A 13,053-nucleotide genomic window follows, 5' to 3' on the forward strand; every position below is an offset into this window, starting at 1 on the left:
CAGACGATTTATGGAACTTTCTAAGGGAGCTGGGGGAGTCTACGGGAGGGGCTCTTGTAAATCTCCAGTTAAGGATTCTGGAACATATCTATTATAGTAGTACCTGTTTTGTGCTTCAGAGCTTTTCCACTTAAGAAGTGGCACAAAAGTGCTGTTTTCAGTGCTATATCGCAAATACGAATGGTAGAATTGAAAAAAAAAAAATAAAAACCGTTGATATAAACAATAGCTTTCAAATGACTTATTAAACATAACTTTTAAAATTTCTGCTAGCCCTATAGCCCCGGTCCACTTGAGAAACGGCACCAAAAGTGTCATTTTTAGTGCCATTTGGAACTTGCAGATGGTGGAATTTATAGGAAGAATATAGATATGAGCAATACCTTTTATATGAGCTATAAGAAATCTGTGTACGAGGTTCTTGTAGCCTGCTAGTGCCACGTCTTCAGAAATTAAAGTTTTTAGAGATTAGTGCCACATGGCGCTTTCAGATGGAGGATTCTATAAAAAGCACGTAGATATGAGAAGCAGCTTTTGAATGGGCCATTAAACATCTCTCTGTGATGTTCTGGTAACCCGCTAGGCCTGAAAAAAGGGAAAGAAAAAAACAACAAAAAAACAAAACAGGAGACTGATCAGTTTTACCGATGCAAAAAAGTGATTTTCCTTGCTGTTCAAGAAATGGGACTGTATTTTCCCTGTTCAAGGCCCAATGGTACACTTTCCATTTTGATATGACGCCATTTTCGAGGAGTTTCAGGCTTTTTTCGAAATCACCGTAAATTTCTTTTCGTAATAAACTTTTACTTTTAAGACAAACCGAAATAATAATTACCATTCCGGAATCAGTGTCAGGTGGCGATTCTTTTCTTCACTAGGCATTGTTTTCAAAACGCGATTTTAACTTTTGTTTACTATGGGCTGTTTTTCGCTCTTTATTAGGTTGGAACTCACAGCTGCAACCATAATATGTAACCTAACCTAATTACCTCTATATATTAAATACTAGCTGTTGGGGTGGCGCTTCGCGCCACCCCAACACCTAGTTGGTGGGGCGCTTCGCGCCCCCCAAGCCCCCCCCCCTCGCGCGCGTAAGTCGTTACGTGCCATATTAGTTATGCGCCATTGTAGTTGTGTCCCTGTGTCCCACCTGTGAATATAGATAGATTTATATATGTGTTTCAAACTACGTAAAAATTGCGAATAAACAACATTCTTGGCTTTCCCATTGTCTGTGCATATACAAAGCCGTATGTACTAATAATGACGTCATATGCAAACGCTCTTTTTACAAACAAACAAACATGCATCCACACAACTCGTTTTTATATAGATAGATAGATAGATAGATACAATACAAATTAACTGCGTAAAACTTGCGAATATACAACATTCTTCGCTGTCCAATTGTCGCTGCATATAAATACATTGTCAGGTTTACCGACCCTTGAACATGCAACGTACAATTGTCCATGGGAAAAACAATCAGTATTAAGATCTATACCACATTTTTCTAATGATTGACCTTGAGCTTTGTTAATGGTGATTGCAAATACTAATCGAATTGGGAATTGCAATCTTTTAAATTGAAAAAGCAGATCCGTTGGAATCATGGGAATGCGAGGAATAAGAACAGCCTCACCCTCATAAGGCCCTATGAAGATTGTGGCCTCTATTAGGTTTTCCATTGTTTTTTTTTACGGCAAGTCGCGTGCCATTGCAAAGCTTTGGTGGGTTGATATTTCTTAAAAGTACTATTGGTACGCCTATTTTTAGTTGTAGCACGTGTGGTGGAAACCCTGAAGGATCTATGGAATTTAAAAATTCAGATGGATAATTAACCGCTTCATTTGGTTCCAAAACTGTGTCGACTGACTTGTAAAGGACTGCCTGGTCTCGAATCTTGGTCAAAACAATATTGTTGATTTCGTGGACGTCTATATTTTTGGGTGCGAGAATCGCTCTTTCACTTAGCCATTTATTATTTTTATAATTTTTTAGAATATTCGGAAATACTTTTTCAATCAATTCATTTTTGGACGTCACTAAATTACAGAAATCAGCAGGTAGTTGTATACGTCCTGAAATTGAGTCTTCTGTTTGACCAGAGTCATCGTTTTGCAATCGGACACGCATATTTGTAGTTAATTTTAATATTTTTACGTGTGCCCATAAATTAGAATTTTTTAGGCAAGCATTCATTTCGTCTGCAGGAGTTAAACTACGTAAAAATTGCGAATATACAACATTCTTGGCTTTCCCATTGTCTCTGCATATACAAAGCCTTATGTACTTATAATGACATCATATGCAAAAGCTCTTTTTACAAACAAACAAACATGCATATACACAACTCGTTTTTATATAGATAGATAGATAGATAGATACAATACAAATTAACTGCGTAAAACTTGCGAATATACAACATTCTTCGCTGTCCAATTGTCGCTGCATATAAATAGATTGTCAGGTTTACCGACCCTCGAACATGCAACGTACAATTGTCCATGGGAAAAACAATCAGTATTAAGATCTATACCACATTTTTCTAATGATTGACCTTGAGCTTTATTAATGGTGATTGCAAATGCTAATCGAATTGGGAATTGCAATCTTTTAAATTGAAAAGGCAGATCCGTTGGAATCATGGGAATGCGAGGAATAAGAACAGCCTCACCCTCAAAAGGCCCTGTCAAGATTGTGGCCTCTATTAGGTTTTCCATTGTTTTTTTTTACGGCAAGTCGAGTGCCATTGCAAAGCTTTGGTGGGACCAGAGTCATCGTTTTGCAATCGGACACGCATATTTGTAGTTAATTTTAATATTTTTACGTGTGCCCATAAATTAGAATTTTTCAGGCAAGCATTCATTCGTCTTCAATGGCTCTGGTGGTGCAGCCAATAGAGGAAGTTTAACTTTTCCTGAGGCGCAACACATTCCCATTGTTTCACCATTGAATTTCAAGGCCTTGCAATAGGGACAAATTTTAGACATTGTCCCGATTTGAACACATCTACTCAAGCTATAATCATCGACTGGGTTGTACCTGAATGCCAGGCGATAACTTTCAGGTTGCTCTGATTCCTTGGCACGCTTTCTTTTCTTACTTTCTCTATCAGCAGCAAGCCTGATTTCTTGCTGTTCTTGTGATTCCTCGGCACGCTTTCTTTTCTTACTTTCTCTATCAGCAGCAAGCCTGATTTCTTGCTGTTCTTGTAATTCCTCGGCACGCCTTCTTTTTTCACTTTCTCTTTTAGCAGCAAGTCTGCTTCCGCGTTACTCTGGTAGTTCCTCGGCACGCTTTCTGTTCTTTTTTTCTCTATCAGCCTCAAGCCTGTTTCCTTGCTGTTCTTTTGATTCCTCGGCACGCTTTCTGTTCTTTCTTTCTCTATCAGCCTCAAGCCTGTTTCCTTGCTGTTCTTTTGATTCCTCGGAACGCTTTCTGTTCTTTCTTTCTCTATCAGCCTCAAGCCTGTTTCCTTGCTGTTCTTTTGATTCCTCGGCACGCTTTCTTTTCTGACTTTCTCTATCAGCAGCAAGTTTTTTGGCATAGACTCTTTGAGCATCTTAATCGGCTTTTGCCATGGTAAGTTCATCAGTCATTGTAAACTTAAACATTAATAGATTTCTACGTGAACATATGTCTTAAATATCTTGAATGACGTCACCGTCAAAGCAAAAATGACGACAACTAATTTCATGACGTCAGTCAACACAGAAACATGACGTCACCTGATCCACAGACAGACACACAGACAGACAACTTATTTTTATATATATAGAAGATTTAATAAAAACATACCTACATCATAGTTTTTCTCAATCGACTTAGTTACTACTACCTACAGCAGACAGACGAAACGGTTTTCTCAGATCATACAGATCAAACTTCTTGAGTGGGGTCGGGAGAATACCTAACTATCGAGAGGGGGGTAAGTATGCCATTGTCACAATAAAGATCAATATTTTTGGAAGCAATGTTGAACGAGAAATCGAATTGTTCAAGTCTTTTAATATTATAGTGTAAAGTTTAGAAGGGGCCATGAGCAAGACAGGTTTTGAAAAAAAAAGTATTAGGTTGTATTAAGTAAAATTACCGTTCATTCTGAGTGATAACTGGACTATAGACTTCCGACGGCTCCTTTTGAGGCTCCATACATGAGCTGTTGGAAAATTATTTTTCCAATATTGAGGAAGTAAGGTAAAATTTTCTGTTATCGAATGTTATGAATATCAGTTTCTGGAAAAAATGAACATCCATAGCAATGTTAACTTTGCTGCTGCAATGTTAGCTCTACTGTGTTTTGGTCTTAACTCCCAAGCTCACTGTAATTATCACTAAATTGCTACTTTTTCGCATGATGCCTGTTTACAGACAGTGGAGACAGCAAAGAATATATTGCAGTGTTGAATAAAGACACAGAAATACCTTGGCGAGACCAGAAAGTCGTTACGCGCCATATTAGTTACGCGCCATTGTAGTTGTGTCCCTGTGATCTATACCTCATTTTTCTAATGATTGCCCTTGAGCTTTGTTGATGGTGATTGCTAATCAAACATTCCCTGTGTCCCCATCGTCATTTATATATCCCCCTGTGCCCCCGGCGTCCCCGTTGTAGTTGTGTCCCTGTGTCCCAGTCGTCATTTATAGTCGACAAACATGACGTCAGTCGACACACAAACATGACGTCAGTCAACACACACGTCCCAGTCGTCATTTGTGTCCCTATGTCCCAGTCTGTAATTTCTCTTTGAGTGTTCCGGTCGTCATTTATATTCCTTGTGTCCCGGTCTGTAGCCTATATACATTCGTTTGGAATTGGTATATGATGAAATAAATTTTTAGTTTTTTTCCTTTTTTTCTTTTTAGTTTTTTTTTTGGTTTTTACCTATTTTTTAGCTTTTTAGTTTTTTTCTTTTTTCTTTTTAGTTTTTTTTTTGTAGTTTTTACCTTTTTTTATTTTTTATTTTTTTTTAGTTTTCTTTTTCTCCTTTATTTTTTAGTTTTTTCCTTTTTTCTTTTTTTTTCTTTTTCAGTTTTTAGTTTTTTACCTTTTTTTAGTTTTTTTTTAGTTTTTTAGCTTTTTTAGTTTTTTTAGTAGTTTTTACCTGTTTTTTAGTTTTTTTAGTTTTTTTTTTTTTTAGTTTTTTTTCTTCTTTTGTATTAATGCTAAAGCCAAGGTTCGAACCTGGAACCTCTCGGACCTAGAACCTGGAACATAACGCTTTACCAACTCAGCTACTTCGGCTTGAATACATTTACCTTTTTTAGTTTTTTTATTTTTATTTTTAGTTTTTTTCAGTTTTCTTTTTCTCCGTTATTTGTCAGTTTTTATCCTTTTTTTAGTTTTTTTTTCTTTTTCAGTTTTTCGTTTTTTTCGTTTTTTTAGTTTTTTATTAGTTTTTAGCTTTTTTTTCTTTTTAGTTTTTTTGTAGTTTTTACCTTTTTTTAGTTTTTTTTAGTTGTTTTTTACTTTTTTAGTTTTTAGTTTTTTACCTTTTTTTAGTTTTTTTTCAGTTTTTTAGCTTTTTTAGTTTTTTTTTAGTATTTTCTTTTTAGTTTTTTTTGTAGTTTTTATCTTTTTTAGTTTTTTTTTCTTCTTTTGTATTAATGCTAAAGCCAAGGTTCGAACCTGGAACCTCTCGGACCTGTAACATAACGCTTTACCAACTGAGCTGTGTATTTGTATTTGTATCGGATTAACGACGCTTCTTGACTACTGAGTTCCCTGCGTCGGCCCTGTAGTGCATTCCTGCAACATGGTTCGATCTCTGGGTCCCGTATTACCACGCTAAGGTCAAACCTACTGCGCCAACACAGGTAGTTATATAACTGAGCTGCTTCGGCTTGAATACATTCGTTTTTGAATTGGTATGTGATGAAATAATTCAGACGTCATATGCGGACAGTGACGTCACTCGACAGACACACAGACAACTTATTTTTGTATATGTAGACTAGCTGTTAGGGTGGCGCTTCGTGCCACCCCTACACCTAGTTGATGGGGGCGCTTCGTGCCCCCCCAAGCCCCCCCACGCGCGTAAGTCGTTACGCGCCATATTAGTTACGCGCCATTGTAGTTGTGTCCCTGTGTCCCACCTGTGAATATATATATATGTATATATATATATATATATATATATATATATATATATATATATATATATATATATATATATATATATATATATATATATATATATATATATATATATATATATATATATATATCATGAAAAGAGAAATCACCAATACTACAGCACAAACACACACACAAAAAAAAAAAAAAAAAAAAAAAAAAAAGAGACAGAAGGAGAAAAGGAAGACTGTTTTCCTAAATTAGTGATTAATATAGACCAGCACTTGAATGAGGCCTTAACCCTACTCATCCATACAATCACATAGGTAAAACAGCATAGCCACACACAATCAACCATAAAGAATAATCCATGGACAGGCAGTCATGTCGTCAATAAGTATAAGTCGTCATTTACCAAACTCTTGAACATGCAACATATAATTGTCCACAGGAAAAACAATCCGTATTCAGTTCTTTACCTCATGATTCTAATGATTGCCCTTGAGCTTTGTTGATGGTGATTGCTAATCGAACATTCCCTGTGTCACCGTCGTCATTTATATACCCCCCTGTGCCCCCCAGCGTCCCCGTTGTAGTTGTGTCCCTGCGTCCCGGTCGTCATTTATATTCCCTGTGTCCCGGTCGTCATTTGTGTCCCGGTGTCCCAGTCTGTAATTTCTCTTTGAGTGTCCCGGTCGTCATTTATATTCCCTGTGTCCTGGTCGTCATTTGTGTCCCGGTGTCCCGTTCTGAATATACATTCATTTTTGGTCTTTTTTTTAGTTTTTAGTTTTTTACCTTTTTTTAGTTTTTTTAGTTATTATACCTCATGATTCTAATGATTGCCCTTGAGCTTTGTTGGGGGTGATTGCTAATCGAACATTCCATGTGTCCCCGTCGTCATTTATATATCCCCCTGTGCCCCCCCGGCGTCCCCGTTGTAGTTGTGTCCCTGTGTCCCGGTCTGTAATTTCTCTTTGAGTGTCCCGGTCGTCATTTATATTCCCTGGGTCCCGGTCGTCATTTGTGTCCTGGTGTCCCGGTCTGTAATTTCGTCAGTCGACAAACATGACGTCAGACAACAAACAACTTCATGACGACATACAGCTCAATCCTTATAATGACGTCAGTTGACAAACATGACGTCAGTCGACAATCAAACATGACGTCAGTCGACAGACCCACACACAGACAACTTATTTTTATATATAAAAATAAGTTGTCTGTGTGTGGATCTGTGGATCAGGTGACGTCATGTTTGTCCGCATATGACGTCTGAATTATTTCACACTAATACAAAAGAAGAAAAAAACTAAAAAAGGTAAAAACTACAAAAAAAAAACTAAAAAGAAAAAAAAACTAAAAAAGCTAAAAAACTAAAAAAAACTAAAAAAAGGTAAAAATCTAATAACTAAAAAAAAACTGAAAAAAATAAAAAAAGGCAAAAACTACAAAGAAAATAAAAACTAATAAAAAAACTAAAAAAGCTAAAAAACTAAAAAAAAAAAAAAGTTGTCTGTGTGTGGATCTGTGGATCAGGTGACGTCATGTTTGTCCGCATATGACGTCTGAATTATTTCACACTAATACAAAAGAAGAAAAAAACTAAAAAAGGTAAAAACTACAAAAAAAACTAAAAAGAAAAAAAAACTAAAAAAGTTAAAAAACTAAAAAAAACTAAAAAAGGTAAAAATCTAATAACTAAAAAAAAACTGAAAAAAATAAAAAAAGGCAAAAACTACAAAAAAAATAAAAACTAATAAAAAAACTAAAAAAGCTAAAAAACTAAAAAAACTAAAAAAAACTAAAAAAAGGTAAAAAACTAAAAAAAACTAAAAACTAAAAAAGAAAAAAACTAAAAAAAAGGAAAAAACTGAAAAATAAAAGAGAAAAAGAAAACTAAAAAAATATGAATAAATATATATAAAAATAAGTTGTTTGTGGGTTATGTCTGTCTGTCTGTCTGTCGAGTGACGTCGTGTTTGTCCGCATATGACGTCTGAATTATTTCACACTAATACAAAAGAAGAAAAAAAACTAAAAAAGGTAAAAACTACAAAAAAAACTAAAAAGAAAAAAAAATAAAAAAGCTAAAAAACTAAAAAAACTAAAAAAAGGTAAAAAACTAAAAACTAAAAAAACTGAAAAAACTAAAAAAAGGCAAAAACTAAAAAAAAACTAAAAACTAATAAAAAAACTAAAAAAGCTAAAAAACTAAAAAAACTAAAAAAACTAAAAAAAGGTAAAAAACAAAAAAAAACTAAAAACTAAAAAAGAAAAAACTAAAAAAAAGGAAAAAACTGAAAAATAAGAGAAAAAGAAAACTAAAAAAATATTAATAAATATAAAAAATATAAATATAAATATAATATAAATTAGCAATCAACAAAGCACCGAGACACAAATGACGACCGGGACACAGGGAGTATAAATGACGACCAGGACATAAGTAAAAAAAAAAAACTAAAAAAACTAAAAAAATGGTAAAAACTACAAAAAAACTAATAAAAAAAACTAAAAAATCTAAAAATCTAAATAAACTAAAAAAGAAAAAAAAGAAAAAAGGAAAAAAATAAAGGAGAAAAACAAAACTAAAAAAGGAATGTATATACAGACCGGGACACCGGGATACAAATGACGACCGGGACACAGGGAATATAAATGACGACCGGGACACAGGGACACAACTACAATGGGGACGCCGGGGGGCACAGGGGGATATAAATGACGACCGGGACACCGGGACACAAGGAATATAAATGACGCCCGGGACACTCAAAGAGAAATCACAGACTGGAACACCGGGACACAAATGACGACCGGGACACAGGGAATATAAATGACGACCGGGACACAGGGACATAACTACAAAGGGGACGCCGGGGTGCACAGGGGGATATATAAATGACGATGGCGACTCAGGGAATGGTCGATTAGCAATCACCATCAACAAAGCTCAAGGGCAATCATTAGAATCATGAGGTATAGATCTGAATACGGATTGTTTTCCCATGGACCATTATATGTTGCATGTTCAAGAGTCGGTAAACTTGACAATCTATTTATATGCACAGACAATGGGACAGCAAAGAATGTTGTATATTCGCAAGTTTTACGTAGTTAAAAACATATATATATATATATATATATATATATATATATATATATATATATATATATATATATATATATATATATATATATATATATATATATATATATATATATATATATATATCTATATTCACAGGTGGGACATAGGGACACAACTACAATGGCGCGTAACTAATATGGCGCGTAACGACTTACGCGCGCGGGGGGGCTTGGGGGGGGGCGCGAAGCGCCCCCACCAACTAGGTGTTGGGGTGGCGCGAAGCGCCACCCCAACAGCTAGTTTTTATATATATAGAAGATAGATAGATACGTTAGTTGACAAACTTGACGTCAGTCGACACACAAACATGACGCCAGTAGACAGACACACAGAGAAACAACTTATTTTTATATATATATAGATTAATATGTTTATTGTTTAAAATATAAGCCACTTAATCAGACCTACTCCTATAAAAAGAAGAGTTAGTATGAGCTAACTTGGGGATTTAATTTCTATCGTTCTAAAGGTCGTTAACTCTAATTTTTTACTAAATTTTAGGCCTCTGAAACAGCCAAAATTAAGTCAGTGAAGGCTGGAATGAAAACTTCTTATTGTTTCGGATTGAAAACGTAAAAATAGGAATATAACCTTGAAAAGAAAAGTGAATTCATATTTAGGCATGGGTACCAGCAGATTTTTTAGAGGAGGGCTGAAGAAATGTTCCTGAAATCCGAGACAATAGTTTGAACGACGGTTATTTTACCATAAGTCATTCTGAACATAAATTCATATTCATTTTTTCATAATTTTATTTTCATATATATTTTTTTTTTTTTAAATTTCATGTTTTTGTTAATTAATATTCAGAAATGCTTTCTCCCCCCCCCTCCCACTCTAGGTGCCAACGCAAAAAATTGAAAAATTTAAGCACTGAAATTTCTGTTTTCATGGCACTTCGTTGTGGTATATGTCCTCTATTCTTAAGCTGAAATTCAATTTTGACTGTCCCTGCAAATGACATGAAAGTAGAAGTTACCTGTGATCCAGTACGTAAGGTAATTCAATTGTTTCGACAATGACTCAGTCTGGCCTATACAAGAATGTGTTTATATATTCTTACTAATTCTTTAGGATGATAAGATAATTTACAAACATAAAACGGTCTATAGAAATTTTGACTATAGTTTAACGCACTGAATGATTGACTTAATGAGGCAGAATATTAGATCAGAGGGCCAGACCTTGTCTTGTGCAGGTTTCTGTTGAGAAAATAAATTGATAGATCTCTTCCAGTATGCTTTTAATTCCAATTTTCTCCGAAATAGTAATAAGTTTCAAAGGTCATGGCCTCTGAATACTTGAAATACAAGACGCATTAATGACTATAATTCCGTGATCTTTAATGTCTACTGTAAGTATATTCTGCGTGCTCATTTTTTTTTATTCAAATGGGAACTTTTTTTGTAATTTTTAAACGGTGAAAGCGTGGATGATATGGAGAATAATCATCATTTGGTCGCTTCATCCAAGAATGCAGCCGCTACGATCGTCCTCATTACAATCTCTACACAAATAAGTTCTGAGTTTAGTGTATCCCAGCCTAACTTTTAGGGTTATTAGCCCTGTTGTATTGATTGAGAATATCTGTGAATTTGATAGGATTCTATTTATAATTTTTTGTTTGTTACATTTTTTTTCAATGTTTTATATAATATATATACTTTCCCCTGAAATAGCTGATAGTTTGGTTTTTACGCATTTTCTGGTCTTACATAGTTCGGTTCGATTTTCGACGGCTAAAAAGGTATCTACTATTTTCTCTGAAAAAATGGCTTTTACGTTAGGTCCTTCCTAGCGTATTAATAGTTGCTGCCTTATCAATTGGTGCCGTCTGTGAAATTGCTAGATATTTATTATCTTTTATTTAACCTTGCACAAAACCCGACATGTATGCCTGGGCTTATCTCTGGAGCAGGGCAAATTCGGAAAAGCGACAAAATGGACGAGCATTATTTAATGTGACAGGAATTTCAGAAAATTTTGAATAAGGGGGGAGGAGGTCATGGCTCTATAGGCTCTTTTGAATTGAACACATTTTAACTTCTGGACAACCAATGTGCACAAAATTGGAAATTGAAGGAAATACCTCTACATGTGTTTTATTGCAATTAAATAAAAAAAAAAACAAGTTTTTTTAACTGAAAGTAAGGAGCGACATTAAAACTTAAAACGCACAGAAATTACTTCGTATATGAAAGAGGCTGCTTCCTCATCAACGCCCCGCTCTTTACGCTAAAGTTTGACTCTTTCTCTCAATTCTTCTTTTTAAAACAGTAAAAAACTTTAGCGTAAAGAGCGGGGTGTTGATGAGGAAGCAGTCTCTTTCATATACGAAGTAATATCTGTGCGTTTTAAGTTTTAATGTCGTTCCTTATTTTCAGTTAAAAAAACTTGTTTTTTTTTTATTTAATTTCTGAACGTTTTTGAATCAATGCATGTTTTGATTTTGGTTCTCCGCAGAGGAATAATCAAAACGAAATTTGAATATTTAATTTTTTTTTGGCTAAATGGCTTTCTCATAATTTTGATCGAATAATTTTGAGAAAAAAAGAGCGGGGGACGAAGCCTAGTTGCCCTCCGATTTTTTGGTTAATTAAAAAAGCAACTAGAACTTTTAATTTTTTACGACTCTTTTTATTGGTAAAAGATTTACGTAACTTATAAATTAGCACTCCTGAATCACAAAAGCCGGAGAATAAATAGTTGAAATTACTAAAAATACTTTATCGTAAAGAGTGAGGTATTAGAAGGAGGTGAGTCCCTCATATGGGTAATAATTTCTGTTTGTTTTAAGTTTTATTGCTGTTCCTTACTTCCAGCTGAAAAAGCCTTTTCACATTTATTTTTTAATTGTTTTTTTTTAATAATGCTAGTAAATCCTGCTCTCCCTTCATGGAAATTTTCTTCTCCCATGACAAATTCTCGATGGAAAGTTCCCCCAGCGTATCCCCCTCTTCTCAACCCCTCCCCCAACCAAAAAAATCCTCCTGAAAACGCCTGTATACTTCCCAATAACCATTACTATGTGTAAGCACAGGTCAAAGTTTGTAACTTGTTGCCCCTCCCATGGGGACTGTGGGGGAGTAAGTCGTCCCCAAAGACATAGTTATAAAGTTTTTCGAATACGCTGAATAAAATGGCTATCTCAGAATTTTGATCTATTGACATTGGGAAAATAATTAGCGCGGGAGGGGGCCTAGGTGCCCTCCAATTTTTTTGGTCACTTAAAAAGGGCACTAGAACTTTTCATTTCCGTTAGAATGAGCCCTCTTGCAACATTCTAGGACAACTGGGTCGATACGATCACCCTTGGGAAAAAAAACAAAAAAAAAACAAAAAAAAAACAAATAAACACGCATCCGTGATCTGCCTTCTGGCAAAAAATACAAAATTCCACATTTTTGTAGATAGGAGCTCGAAACTTCTACAGTATGGTTCTCTGATACGCTGAATCTGATGGTGTGATTTTCGTTAAGATTCTATGACTTTTAGGGGGTGTTTTCCCCCTATTTTCTAAAATAACGCAATTTTTCTTAGGCTCGTAACTTTTGATGGGTAAGACTAAACTTGATGAAACTTATATATTTAAAACCAGCATTAAAATGTGATTCTTTTGATGTAGCTATTGGTATCAAAATTCCATTTTTTAGAGTTTTGGTTACTATTGAGCCGGGTCGCTCCTTACTACAGTTCGTTACCACGAACTGTTTTAAACTTTTTTATCACTTCAAATGGGTTTTACCCTTTATTCGGATGCAACCTTGAATTAGTTTTTTTTTTCGTGTGCATAATTTCACAGGAAACGCACCATTGTTTC

The 13,053-nt window shown here is 34.9% G+C and overlaps 1 protein-coding gene across 2 annotated transcripts in view; it reads left to right on the forward strand.

The window, feature by feature from the left end:
- LOC136031516 (uncharacterized) overlaps positions 1-13,053 on the forward strand; it is a 335,648-nt gene that overhangs the window by 7,684 nt on the left and 314,911 nt on the right. The gene's annotated exons all lie outside the window — the stretch shown is intronic.

This window comes from Artemia franciscana, chromosome 9 (genome assembly GCF_032884065.1).
Source record: "Artemia franciscana chromosome 9, ASM3288406v1, whole genome shotgun sequence".
NCBI classification, from domain to species: domain Eukaryota; kingdom Metazoa; phylum Arthropoda; class Branchiopoda; order Anostraca; family Artemiidae; genus Artemia; species Artemia franciscana.